Genomic DNA, 13,049 nt, shown 5'->3' with positions numbered 1-13,049 from the left:
AGTAAATACCACAACTTCTTTATCCATTTTTCACTTTCTGTGATAGTGAACTTGTACTGTAAACGAGGTTCTTGTAAACAGAGGCGTCCCAAACTTTGGGGTGGCTGTGTCTTTTTGATTTTAATTTCCCTAAGCTATAGGACCATAAGTGGAAGTGCCCTAGGCTCTGTTGCTTTGTTTTTTAGATGTTTCAGGAAACACCATACACTTCTCCCGAGTGTCTGTTGGCAATTTACATCCCGCCCATCAGCATAACAAGGCTCCCAGTTCTCCATGGCCTGTCCTGCCTTTCTGGATTTTACACTTTTTTCAGATGGCCCTTTTGACCGGGGGGAAGTGAGACTTCATTGTAGTGCAGATTTCCTTTGCAAGCTTGCTTGGTTGGCCAAAAAGGGCGTATGCGTTTTTTCCTGAATATATTCAGGAAAAAACGCATACGCCCTTTTTGGCCAAGTGCATCATTGTGGACGTTCTGCCTCTTTTCCTATGCTTTCAATGCAATTCCAGTCTACCTCCTGAAATCGGTTTCCTGCAATTCTGCCCCGCTTTCAAGTCCTCTTGGCAGCCTTACTTCAGTCTATTTTTGGACGATAGCTGTCATTTATAACTCTGCAGGTTTGTGAATTACAGTGCCCCTGAGCTCCTTTCTTCAACTCGCTTTCTTGTGACCTGGCCGCAACACCGCAGGATGGCTTCAGGCCCTAATCTGGTTCCGGCACGGCACGCTGAGCCTTTGGTTAATTTCCTCTTCCTGGTGGGAAATGAGAGTTAAATTTGCCCGTCCAGACACCTCCAGCTAGCCTCTCATTGGTTCTCGCTATTCCTGTTCATCTTCCGCAGAAATTGCAAACTGGGCCAAACAGGAGGTTAAAGGCGACTGACTCTCCAAGTGGGGAGAGTGTTAGTAAAGCGTCTGGAATGTTGCACCCGAGTACCAGGGGAGGAAAACTGAGACATATTTGAACACGTCTCCCGTTCACATGGTTGATCATACTCTGGGTTCCACATGCATGTTTTAGCTGAAGGAAGAATACCTTAAACCTGGGAGTTGAACCCGTGGAATGGGTACCATGCAATATGACTTCAAAGGGTCTTCATTTGCTCACCGAACCTCTCCATCCTATCACTGCTGCGTTTATGCCCCTGTACACATGCTTGATTCTCTTTCGGAGACATAGCAATCCATAGGTTTTAAGATACTTACTAGTCAGGTACATTCTTAGGCGTTTAATATGCGGTGTTGAGTCCATTTCGTTGAGCAAGGAGTAGCTCTTGTCTATTCCATATTTGGCTTAAGGAACTTTATCTGTGCTCATTTCAATCTCTGGTTTTATGCAGCACCCCAACTCACCTTTACCCTTAGCAAGCATAAGTTGGTTTTCTAAATTTGAGACCCTGTTCTGTTCTGTAATTCAGTTCCTGTGTAGCCAAGTTTACATTCCGTGTATTACTGATATCTTATGATGTTTCTTTTTCTGTGTGACTTATTTCAGTTAGAATCATCATACCTGAATCCACTCATTGTGCTGCTAAGGGCCTGATGACATAGATTTCATTGCTGAGTGATATTGCTTTGTAAGTAAATACCACAACTTCTTTATCCATTTTTCACTTTCTGTGATGTTGAACTTGTACTGTAAACGAGGTTCTTGTAAACAGAGCCGGTCCAAACTTTGGGGTGGCTGTGTCTTTTTGATTTTAATTTCCCTAAGCTATAGGACCATAAGTGGAAGTGCCCTAGGCTCTGTTGCTTTGTTTTTTAGATGTTTCAGGAAACACCATACACTTCTCCCGAGTGGTCTGTTGGCAATTTACATCCCGCCCATCAGCATAACAAGGCTCCCAGTTCTCCATGGCCTGTCCTGCCTTTCTGGATTTTACACTTTTTTCAGATGGCCCTTTTGACCGGGGGGAAGTGAGACTTCATTGTAGTGCAGATTTCCTTTGCAAGCTTGCTTGGTTGGCCAAAAAGGGCGTATGCGTTTTTTCCTGAATATATTCAGGAAAAAACGCATTCGCCCTTTTTGGCCAAGTGCATCATTGTGGACGTTCTGCCTCTTTTCCTATGCTTTCAATGCAATTCCAGTCTACCTCCTGAAATCGTTTTCCTGCAATTCTGCCCCGCTTTCAAGTCCTCTTGGCAGCCTTACTTCAGTCTATTTTTGGACGATAGCTGTCATTTATAACTCTGCAGGTTTGTGAATTACAGTGCCCCTGAGCTCCTTTCTTCAACTCGCTTTCTTTGAGCTGGCCGCAACACCGCAGGATGGCTTCAGGCCCTAATCTGGTTCCGTCACGGCACGCTGAGCCTTTGGTTAATTCCTCTTCCTGGTGGGAAATGAGAGTTAAATTTGCCCGTCCAGACACCTCCAGCTAGTCTCTCATTGGTTCTCGCTATTCCTGTTCATCTTCCGCAGAAATTGCAAACTGGGCCAAACAGGAGGTTAAAGGGACGGACTCTCCAAGTGGGGAGAGTGTTTGTAAAGCGTCTGGAATGTTGCACCCGAGTACCAGGGTACGAAAACTGAGACATATTTGAACACGTCTCCCGATCACATGGTTGATCATACTCTAGGTTCCACATGCATGTTTTAGCTGAAGGAAGAATACCTTAAACCTGGGTAGTTGAAACCCGTGGAATGGGTACCATGCAATATGACTTCAAAGGGTCTTCATTTGCTCACCGAACCTCTCCAATCCTATCACTGCTGCGTTTATGCCCCTGTACACATGCTTGATTCTCTTTCGGAGACATAGCAATCCATAGGTTTTAAGATACTTACTAGTCAGGTACATTCTTAGGCGTTTAATATGCGGTGTTGAGTCCATTTCGTTTGAGCAAGGAGTAGCTCTTGTCTATTCCATATTTGAGCTTAAGGAACTTATCTGTGCTCATTTCAATCTCTGGTTTATGCAGCACCCCAACTCACCTTTCCCCTTAAGCAAGCATAAGTTGGTTTTCTAAATTTGAGACCCTGTTCTGTTCTGTAATTCAGTTCCTGTGTAGCCAAGTTACATTCCGTGTATTACTGATATCTTATGATGTTTCTTTTTCTGTGTGACTTATTTCATTTAGAATCATCATACCTGAATCCACTCATTGTGCTGCTAAGGGCCTGATGACATAGATTTCATTGCTGAGTGATATTGCATTGTAAGTAAGATACCACAATTCTTTATCCATTTTTCACTTTCTGCGATATTGAACTTGTACTGTAAACGAGGTTCTTGTAAACAGAGGCGTCCCAAACTTTGGGGTGGCTGTGTCTTTTTGATTTTAATTTCCCTAAGCTATAGGACCATAAGTGGCAGTGCCCTAGGCTCTGTTGCTTTGTTTTTTTAGATGTTTCAGGAAACACCATACACTTCTCCCGAGTGTCTGTTGGCAATTTACATCCCGCCCATCAGCATAACAAGGCTCCCAGTTCTCCATGGCCTGTCCTGCCTTTCTGGATTTACACTTTTTTCAGATGGCCCTTTTGACCAGGGGGAAGTGAGACTTCATTGTAGTGCAGATTTCCTTTGCAAGCTTGCTTGGTTGGCCAAAAAGGGCGTATGCGTTTTTTCCTGAATATATTCAGGAAAAAACGCATACGCCCTTTTTGGGCAAGTGCATCATTGTGGACGTTCTGCCTCTTTTCCTATGCTTTCAATGCAATTCCAGTCTACCTCCTGAAATCGGTTTCCTGCAATTCTGCCCCGCTTTCAAGTCCTCTTGGCAGCCTTACTTCAGTCTATTTTTGACGATAGCTGTCATTTAACTCTGCAGGTTTTGTGAATTACAGTGCCCCTGAGCTCCTTTCTTCAACTCGCTTTCTTGTGAGCTGGCCGCAACACCGCAGGATGGCTTCAGGCCCTAATCTGGTTCCGGCACGGCACGCTGAGCCTTTGGTTAATTCCTCTTCCTGGTGGGAAATGAGAGTTAAATTTGCCCGTCCAGACACCTCCAGCTAGTCTCTCATTGGTTCTCGCTATTCCTGTTCATCTTCCGCAGAAATTGCAAACTGGGCCAAACAGGAGGTTAAAGGGACTGACTCTCCAAGTGGGGAGAGTGTTAGTAAAGCGTCTGGAATGTTGCACCCGAGTACCAGGGGAGGAAAACTGAGACATATTTGAACACGTCTCCCGATCACATGGTTGATCATACTCTGGGTTCCACATGCATGTTTTAGCTGAAGGAAGAATACCTTAAACCTGGGTAGTTGAAACCCGTGGAATGGGTACCATGCAATATGACTTCAAAGGGTCTTCATTTGCTCACCGAACCTCTCCAATCCTATCACTGCTGCGTTTATGCCCCTGTACACATGCTTGATTCTCTTTCGGAGACATAGCAATCCATAGGTTTTAAGATACTTACTAGTCAGGTACATTCTTAGGCGTTTAATATGGGGTGTTGAGTCCATTTCGTTGAGCAAGGAGTAGCTCTTGTCTATTCCATATTTGGCTTAAGGAACTTTATCTGTGCTCATTTCAATCTCTGGTTTTATGCAGCACCCCAACTCACCTTCCCCTTAAGCAAGCATAAGTTGGTTTTCTAAATTTGAGACCCTGTTCTGTTCTGTAATTCAGTTCCTGTGTAGCCAAGTTTACATTCCGTGTATTACTGATATCTTATGATGTTTCTTTTTCTGTGTGACTTATTTCAGTTAGAATCATCATACCTGAATCCACTCATTGTGCTGCTAAGGGCCTGATGACATAGATTTCATTGCTGAGTGATATTGTTTGTAAGTAATACCACAAATTCTTTATCCATTTTTCACTTTCTGCGATGTTGAACTTGTACTGTAAACGAGGTTCTTGTAAACAGAGGCGTCCCAAACTTTGGGGTGGCTGTGTCTTTTTGATTTTAATTTCCCTAAGCTATAGGACCATAAGTGGAAGTGCCCTAGGCTCTGTTGCTTTGTTTTTTAGATGTTTCAGGAAACACCATACACTTCTCCCGAGTGTCTGTTGGCAATTTACATCCCGCCCATCAGCATAACAAGGCTCCCAGTTCTCCATGCCCTGTCCTGCCTTTCTGGATTTTACACTTTTTTCAGATGGCCCTTTTGACCGGGGGGAAGTGAGACTTCATTGTAGTGCAGATTTCCTTTGCAAGCTTGCTTGGTTGGCCAAAAAGGGCGTATGCGTTTTTCCTGAATATATTCAGGAAAAAACGCATACGCCCTTTTTGGCCAAGTGCATCATTGTGGACGTTCTGCCTCTTTTCCTATGCTTTCAATGCAATTCCAGTCTACCTCCTGAAATCGGTTTCCTGCAATTCTGCCCCGCTTTCAAGTCCTCTTGGCAGCCTTACTTCAGTCTATTTTTGGACGATAGCTGTCATTTATAACTCTGCAGGTTTGTGAATTACAGTGCCCCTGAGCTCCTTTCTTCAACTCGCTTTCTTGTGACCTGGCCGCAACACCGCAGGATGGCTTCAGGCCCTAATCTGGTTCCGGCACGGCACGCTGAGCCTTTGGTTAATTCCTCTTCCTGGTGGGAAATGAGAGTTAAATTTGCCCGTCCAGACACCTCCAGCTAGTCTCTCATTGGTTCTCGCTATTCCTGTTCATCTTCCGCAGAAATTGCAAACTGGGCCAAACAGGAGGTTAAAGGACTGACTCTCCAAGTCGGGAGAGTGTTAGTAAAGCGTCTGGAATGTTGCACCCGAGTACCAGGGTACGAAAACTGAGACATATTTGAACACGTCTCCCGATCACATGGTTGATCATACTCTGGGTTCCACATGCATGTTTTAGCTGAAGGAAGAATACCTTAAACCTGGGTAGTTGAAACCGTGGAATGGGTACCATGCAATATGACTTCAAAGGGTCTTCATTTGCTCACCGAACCTCTCCAATCCTATCACTGCTGCGTTTATGCCCCTGTACACATGCTTGATTCTCTTTCGGAGACATAGCAATCCATAGGTTTTAAGATACTTACTAGTCAGGTACATTCTTAGGCGTTTAATATGCGGTGTTGAGTCCATTTCGTTGAGCAAGGAGTAGCTCTTGTCTATTCCATATTTGGCTTAAGGAACTTTATCTGTGCTCATTTCAATCTCTGGTTTTATGCAGCACCCCAACTCACCTTTACCCTTAAGCAAGCATAAGTTGGTTTTCTAAATTTGAGACCCTGTTCTGTTCTGTAATTCAGTTCCTGTGTAGCCAAGTTTACATTCCGTGTATTACTGATATCTTATGATGTTTCTTTTTCTGTGTGACTTATTTCAGTTAGAATCATCATACCTGAATCCACTCATTGTGCTGCTAAGGGCCTGATGACATAGATTTCATTGCTGAGTGATATTGCTTTGTAAGTAAATACCACAATTTCTTTATCCATTTTTCACTTTCTGCGATGTTGAACTTGTACTGTAAACGAGGTTCTTGTAAACAGAGCCGTTCCAAACTTTGGGGTGGCTGTGTCTTTTTGATTTTAATTTCCCTAAGCTATAGGACCATAAGTGGAAGTGCCCTAGGCTCTGTTGCTTTGTTTTTTAGATGTTTCAGGAAACACCATACACTTCTCCCGAGTGTCTGTTGGCAATTTACATCCCGCCCATCAGCATAACAAGGCTCCCAGTTCTCCATGGCCTGTCCTGCCTTTCTGGATTTTACACTTTTTTCAGATGGCCCTTTTGACCGGGGGGAAGTGAGACTTCATTGTAGTGCAGATTTCCTTTGCAAGCTTGCTTGGTTGGCCAAAAAGGGCGTATGCGTTTTTTCCTGAATATATTCAGGAAAAAACGCATACGCCCTTTTTGGCCAAGTGCATCATTGTGGACGTTCTGCCTCTTTTCCTATGCTTTCAATGCAATTCCAGTCTACCTCCTGAAATCGGTTTCCTGCAATTCTGCCCCGCTTTCAAGTCCTCTTGGCAGCCTTACTTCAGTATATTTTGGACGATAGCTGTCATTTATAACTCTGCAGGTTTGTGAATTACAGTGCCCCTGAGCTCCTTTCTTCAACTCGCTTTCTTTGAGCTGGCCGCAACACCGCAGGATGGCTTCAGGCCCTAATCTGGTTCCGGCACGGCATGCTGAGCCTTTGGTTATTCCTCTTCCTGGTGGGAAATGAGAGTTAAATTTGCCCGTCCAGACACCTCCAGCTAGTCCTCATTGGTTCTCGCTATTCCTGTTCATCTTCCGCAGAAATTGCAAACTGGGCCAAACAGGAGGTTAAAGGGACTGACTCTCCAAGTGGGGAGAGTGTTAGTAAAGCGTCTGGAATGTTGCACCCGAGTACCAGGGTAGGAAAACTGAGACATATTTGAACACGTCTCCCGATCACATGGTTGATCATACTCTGGTTCCACATGCATGTTTTAGCTGAAGGAAGAATACCTTAAACCTGGGAGTTGAAACCCGTGGAATGGGTACCATGCAATATGACTTCAAAGGGTCTTCATTTGCTCACCGAACCTCTCCAATCCTATCACTGCTGCGTTTATGCCCTGTACACATGCTTGATTCTCTTTCGGAGACATAGCAATCCATAGGTTTTAAGATACTTACTAGTCAGGTACATTCTTAGGCGTTTAATATGCGGTGTTGAGTCCATTTCGTTGAGCAAGGAGTAGCTCTTGTCTATTCCATATTTGGCTTAAGGAACTTTATCTGTGCTCATTTCAATCTCTGGTTTTATGCAGCACCCCAACTCACCTTTACCCTAAGCAAGCATAAGTTGGTTTTCTAAATTTGAGACCCTGTTCTGTTCTGTAATTCAGTTCCTGTGTAGCCAAGTTTACATTCCGTGTATTACTGATATCTTATGATGTTTCTTTTTCTGTGTGACTTATTTCAGTTAGAATCATCATACCTGAATCCACTCATTGTGCTGCTAAGGGCCTGATGACACAGATTTCATTGCTGAGTGATATTGCTTTGTAAGTAAATACCACAACTTCTTTATCCATTTTTCACTTTCTGCGATGTTGAACTTGTACTGTAAACGAGGTTCTTGTAAACAGAGCCGTTCCAAACTTTGGGGTGGCTGTGTCTTTTTGATTTTAATTTCCCTAAGCTATAGGACCATAAGTGGAAGTGCCCTAGGCTCTGTTGCTTTGTTTTTTGATGTTTCAGGAAACACCATACACTTCTCCGAGTGTTGTTGGCAATTTACATCCCGCCCATCAGCATAACAAGGCTCCCAGTTCTCCATGGCCTGTCCTGCCTTTCTGGATTTTACACTTTTTTCAGATGGCCCTTTTGACCGGGGGAAGTGAGACTTCATTGTAGTGCAGATTTCCTTTGCAAGCTTGCTTGGTTGGCCAAAAAGGGCGTATGCGTTTTTTCCTGAATATATTCAGGAAAAAACGCATACGCCCTTTTGGCCAAGTGCATCATTGTGGACGTTCTGCCTCTTTTCCTATGCTTTCAATGCAATTCCAGTCTACCTCCTGAAATCGGTTTCCTGCAATTCTGCCCCGCTTTCAAGTCCTCTTGGCAGCCTTACTTCAGTCTATTTTGGACGATAGCTGTCATTTATAACTCTGCAGGTTTGTGAATTACAGTGCCCCTGAGCTCCTTTCTTCAACTCGCTTTCTTGTGACCTGGCCGCAACACCGCAGGATGGCTTCAGGCCCTAATCTGGTTCCGGCACGGCACGCTGAGCCTTTGGTTAATTCCTCTTCCTGGTGGGAAATGAGAGTTAAATTTGCCCGTCCAGACACCTCCAGCTAGTCTCTCATTGGTTCTCGCTATTCCTGTTCATCTTCCGCAGAAATTGCAAACTGGGCCAAACAGGAGGTTAAAGGCGCTGACTCTCCAAGTGGGGAGAGTGTTAGTAAAGCGTCTGGAATGTTGCACCCGAGTACCAGGGTATGAAAACTGAGACATATTTGAACACGTCTCCCGATCACATGGTTGATCATACTCTAGGTTCCACATGCATGTTTTAGCTGAAGGAAGAATACCTTAAACCTGGGATTTGAAACCCGTGGAATGGGTACCATGCAATATGACTTCAAAGGGTCTTCATTTGCTCACCGAACCTCTCCAATCCTATCACTGCTGCGTTTATGCCCCTGTACACATGCTTGATTCTCTTTCGGAGACATAGCAATCCATAGGTTTTAAGATACTTACTAGTCAGGTACATTCTTAGGCGTTTAATATGCGGTGTTGAGTCCATTTCGTTGAGCAAGGAGTAGCTCTTGTCTATTCCATATTTGGCTTAAGGAACTTTATCTGTGCTCATTTCAATCTCTGGTTTTATGCAGCACCCCAACTCACCTTTACCCTTAAGCAAGCATAAGTTGGTTTTCTAAATTTGAGACCCTGTTCTGTTCTGTAATTCAGTTCCTGTGTAGCCAAGTTTACATTCCGTGTATTACTGATATCTTATGATGTTTCTTTTTCTGTGTGACTTATTTCAGTTAGAATCATCATACCTGAATCCACTCATTGTGCTGCTAAGGGCCTGATGACACATATTTCATTGCTGAGTGATATTGCTTTGTAAGTAAATACCACAAGTTCTTTATCCATTTTTCACTTTCTGCGATGTTGAACTTGTACTGTAAACGAGGTTCTTGTAAACAGAGGCGTTCCAAACTTTGGGGTGGCTGTGTCTTTTTGATTTTAATTTCCCTAAGCTATAGGACCATAAGTGGAAGTGCCCTAGGCTCTGTTGCTTTGTTTTTTAGATGTTTCAGGAAACACCATACACTTCTCCCGAGTGTCTGTTGGCAATTTACATCCCGCCCATCAGCATAACAAGGCTCCCAGTTCTCCATGGCCTGTCCTGCCTTTCTGGATTTTACACTTTTTTCAGATGGCCCTTTTGACGGGGGGAAGTGAGACTTCATTGTAGTGCAGATTTCCTTTGCAAGCTTGCTTGGTTGGCCAAAAAGGGCGTATGCGTTTTTTCCTGAATATATTCAGGAAAAAACGCATACGCCCTTTTTGGCCAAGTGCATCATTGTGGACGTTCTGCCTCTTTTCCTATGCTTTCAATGCAATTCCAGTCTACCTCCTGAAATCGGTTTCCTGCAATTCTGCCCCGCTTTCAAGTCCTCTTGGCAGCCTTACTTCAGTCTATTTTTGGACGATAGCTGTCATTTATAACTCTGCAGGTTTGTGAATTACAGTGCCCCTGAGCTCCTTTCTTCAACTCGCTTTCTTGTGAGCTGGCCGCAACACCGCAGGATGGCTTCAGGCCCTAATCTGGTTCCGGCACGGCACGCTGAGCCTTTGGTTATTTCCTCTTCCTGGTGGGAAATGAGAGTTAAATTTGCCCGTCCAGACACCTCCAGCTAGCCTCTCATTGGTTCTCGCTATTCCTGTTCATCTTCCGCAGAAATTGCAAACTGGGCCAAACAGGAGGTTAAAGGGGCTGACTCTCCAAGTCGGGAGAGTGTTAGTAAAGCGTCTGGAATGTTGCACCCGAGTACCAGGGTACGAAAACTGAGACATATTTGAACACGTCTCCCGATCACATGGTTGATCATACTCTGGGTTCCACATGCATGTTTTAGCTGAAGGAAGAATACCTTAAACCTGGAGAGTTGAAACCCGTGGAATGGGTACCATGCAATATGACTTCAAAGGGTCTTCATTTGCTCACCGAACCTCTCCAATCCTATCACTGCTGCGTTTATGCCCCTGTACACATGCTTGATTCTCTTTCGGAGACATAGCAATCCATAGGTTTTAAGATACTTACTAGTCAGGTACATTCTTAGGCGTTTAATATGCGGTGTTGAGTCCATTTCGTTGAGCAAGGAGTAGCTCTTGTCTATTCCATATTTGGCTTAAGGAACTTTATCTGTGCTCATTTCAATCTCTGGTTTTATGCAGCACCCCAACTCACCTTTCCCCTAAGCAAGCATAAGTTGGTTTTCTAAATTTGAGACCCTGTTCTGTTCTGTAATTCAGTTCCTGTGTAGCCAAGTTTACATTCCGTGTATTACTGATATCTTATGATGTTTCTTTTTCTGTGTGACTTATTTCAGTTAGAATCATCATACCTGAATCCACTCATTGTGCTGCTAAGGGCCTGATGACACAGATTTCATTGCTGAGTGATATTGCTTTGTAAGTAAATACCACAACTTCTTTATCCATTTTTCACTTTCTGCGATGTTGAACTTGTACTGTAAACGAGGTTCTTGTAAACAGAGCCGTTCCAAACTTGGGGTGGCTGTGTCTTTTTGATTTTAATTTCCCTAAGCTATAGGACCATAAGTGGAAGTGCCCTAGGCTCTGTTGCTTTGTTTTTTAGATGTTTCAGGAAACACCATACACTTCTCCCGAGTGGTTGTTGGCAATTTACATCCCGCCCATCAGCATAACAAGGCTCCCAGTTCTCCATGGCCTGTCCTGCCTTTCTGGATTTTACACTTTTTTCAGATGGCCCTTTTGACCGGGGGAAGTGAGACTTCATTGTAGTGCAGATTTCCTTTGCAAGCTTGCTTGGTTGGCCAAAAAGGGCGTATGCGTTTTTTCCTGAATATATTCAGGAAAAAACGCATACGCCCTTTTTGGCCAAGTGCATCATTGTGGACGTTCTGCCTCTTTTCCTATGCTTTCAATGCAATTCCAGTCTACCTCCTGAAATCGGTTTCCTGCAATTCTGCCCCGCTTTCAAGTCCTCTTGGCAGCCTTACTTCAGTCTATTTTTGGACGATAGCTGTCATTTATAACTCTGCAGGTTTGTGAATTACAGTGCCCCTGAGCTCCTTTCTTCAACTCGCTTTCTTGTGACCTGGCCGCAACACCGCAGGATGGCTTCAGGCCCTAATCTGGTTCCGGCACGGCACGCTGAGCCTTTGGTTAATTCCTCTTCCTGGTGGGAAATGAGAATTAAATTTGCCCGTCCAGACACCTCCAGCTAGTCTCTCATTGGTTCTCGCTATTCCTGTTCATCTTCCGCAGAAATTGCAAACTGGGCCAAACAGGAGGTTAAAGGCGCTGACTCTCCAAGTGGGGAGAGTGTTAGTAAAGCGTCTGGAATGTTGCACCCGAGTACCAGGGGAGGAAAACTGAGACATATTTGAACACGTCTCCCGATCACATGGTTGATCATACTCTGGGTTCCACATGCATGATTTAGCTGAAGGAAGAATACCTTAAACCTGGGTAGTTGAAACCCGTGGAATGGGTACCATGCAATATGACTTCAAAGGGTCTTCATTTGCTCACCGAACCTCTCCAATCCTATCACTGCTGCGTTTATGCCCCTGTACACATGCTTGATTCTCTTTCGGAGACATAGCAATCCATAGGTTTTAAGATACTTACTAGTCAGGTACATTCTTAGGCGTTTAATATGCGGTGTTGAGTCCATTTCGTTGAGCAAGGAGTAGCTCTTGTCTATTCCATATTTGGCTTAAGGAACTTTATCTGTGCTCATTTCAATCTCTGGTTTTATGCAGCAAACTCACCCTTCCCCTTAAGCAAGCATAAGTTGGTTTTCTAAATTTGAGACCCTGTTCTGTTCTGTAATTCAGTTCCTGTGTAGCCAAGTTTACATTCCGTGTATTACTGATATCTTATGATGTTTCTTTTTCTGTGTGACTTATTTCAGTTAGAATCATCATACCTGAATCCACTCATTGTGCTGCTAGGGCCTGATGACACAGATTTCATTGCTGAGTGATATTGCTTTGTAAGTAAATACCACAACTTCTTTATCCATTTTTCACTTTCTGCGATGTGAACTTGTACTGTAAACGAGGTTCTTGTAAACAGAGCCGTCCAAACTTTGGGGTGGCTGTGTCTTTTTGATTTTAATTTCCCTAAGCTATAGGACCATAAGTGGAAGTGCCCTAGGTCTCTGTTGCTTTGTTTTTTAGATGTTTCAGGAAACACCATACACTTCTCCCGAGTTGTTGGCAATTTACATCCCGCCCATCAGCATAACAAGGCTCCCAGTTCTCCATGGCCTGTCCTGCCTTTCTGGATTTTACACTTTTTTCAGATGGCCCTTTTGACCGGGGGGAAGTGAGACTTCATTGTAGTGCAGATTTCCTTTGCAAGCTTGCTTGGTTGGACAAAAGGGCGTATGCGTTTTTTCCTGAATATATCAGGAAAAAAAACGCATACGCCCTTTTTG

At 44.0% G+C, this 13,049-nt stretch overlaps 1 long non-coding RNA gene across 2 annotated transcripts; it reads left to right on the top strand.

Moving 5' to 3' along the window:
• The first annotated feature begins 6,224 nt into the window (after nt 1-6,224).
• Nucleotides 6,225-12,558, top strand: LOC141277717 (uncharacterized). 2 transcript variants are annotated; one of them, XR_012329479.1, is made up of 5 exons: nt 6,225-6,306; nt 7,797-7,878; nt 9,370-9,451; nt 10,948-11,029; nt 12,522-12,558. It is a non-coding gene; the product is annotated as an uncharacterized lncRNA (long non-coding RNA). The 2 variants fall into 2 exon arrangements; XR_012329478.1 differs by lacking the exon at nt 9,370-9,451.
• Nucleotides 12,559-13,049: the final 491 nt, after the last annotated feature.

This window comes from Tursiops truncatus, unplaced genomic scaffold, assembly GCF_011762595.2.
Source record: "Tursiops truncatus isolate mTurTru1 unplaced genomic scaffold, mTurTru1.mat.Y mat_scaffold_105_arrow_ctg1, whole genome shotgun sequence".
NCBI classification, from domain to species: domain Eukaryota; kingdom Metazoa; phylum Chordata; class Mammalia; order Artiodactyla; family Delphinidae; genus Tursiops; species Tursiops truncatus.
This window is presented reverse-complemented; position numbering and strand designations above follow the sequence as displayed.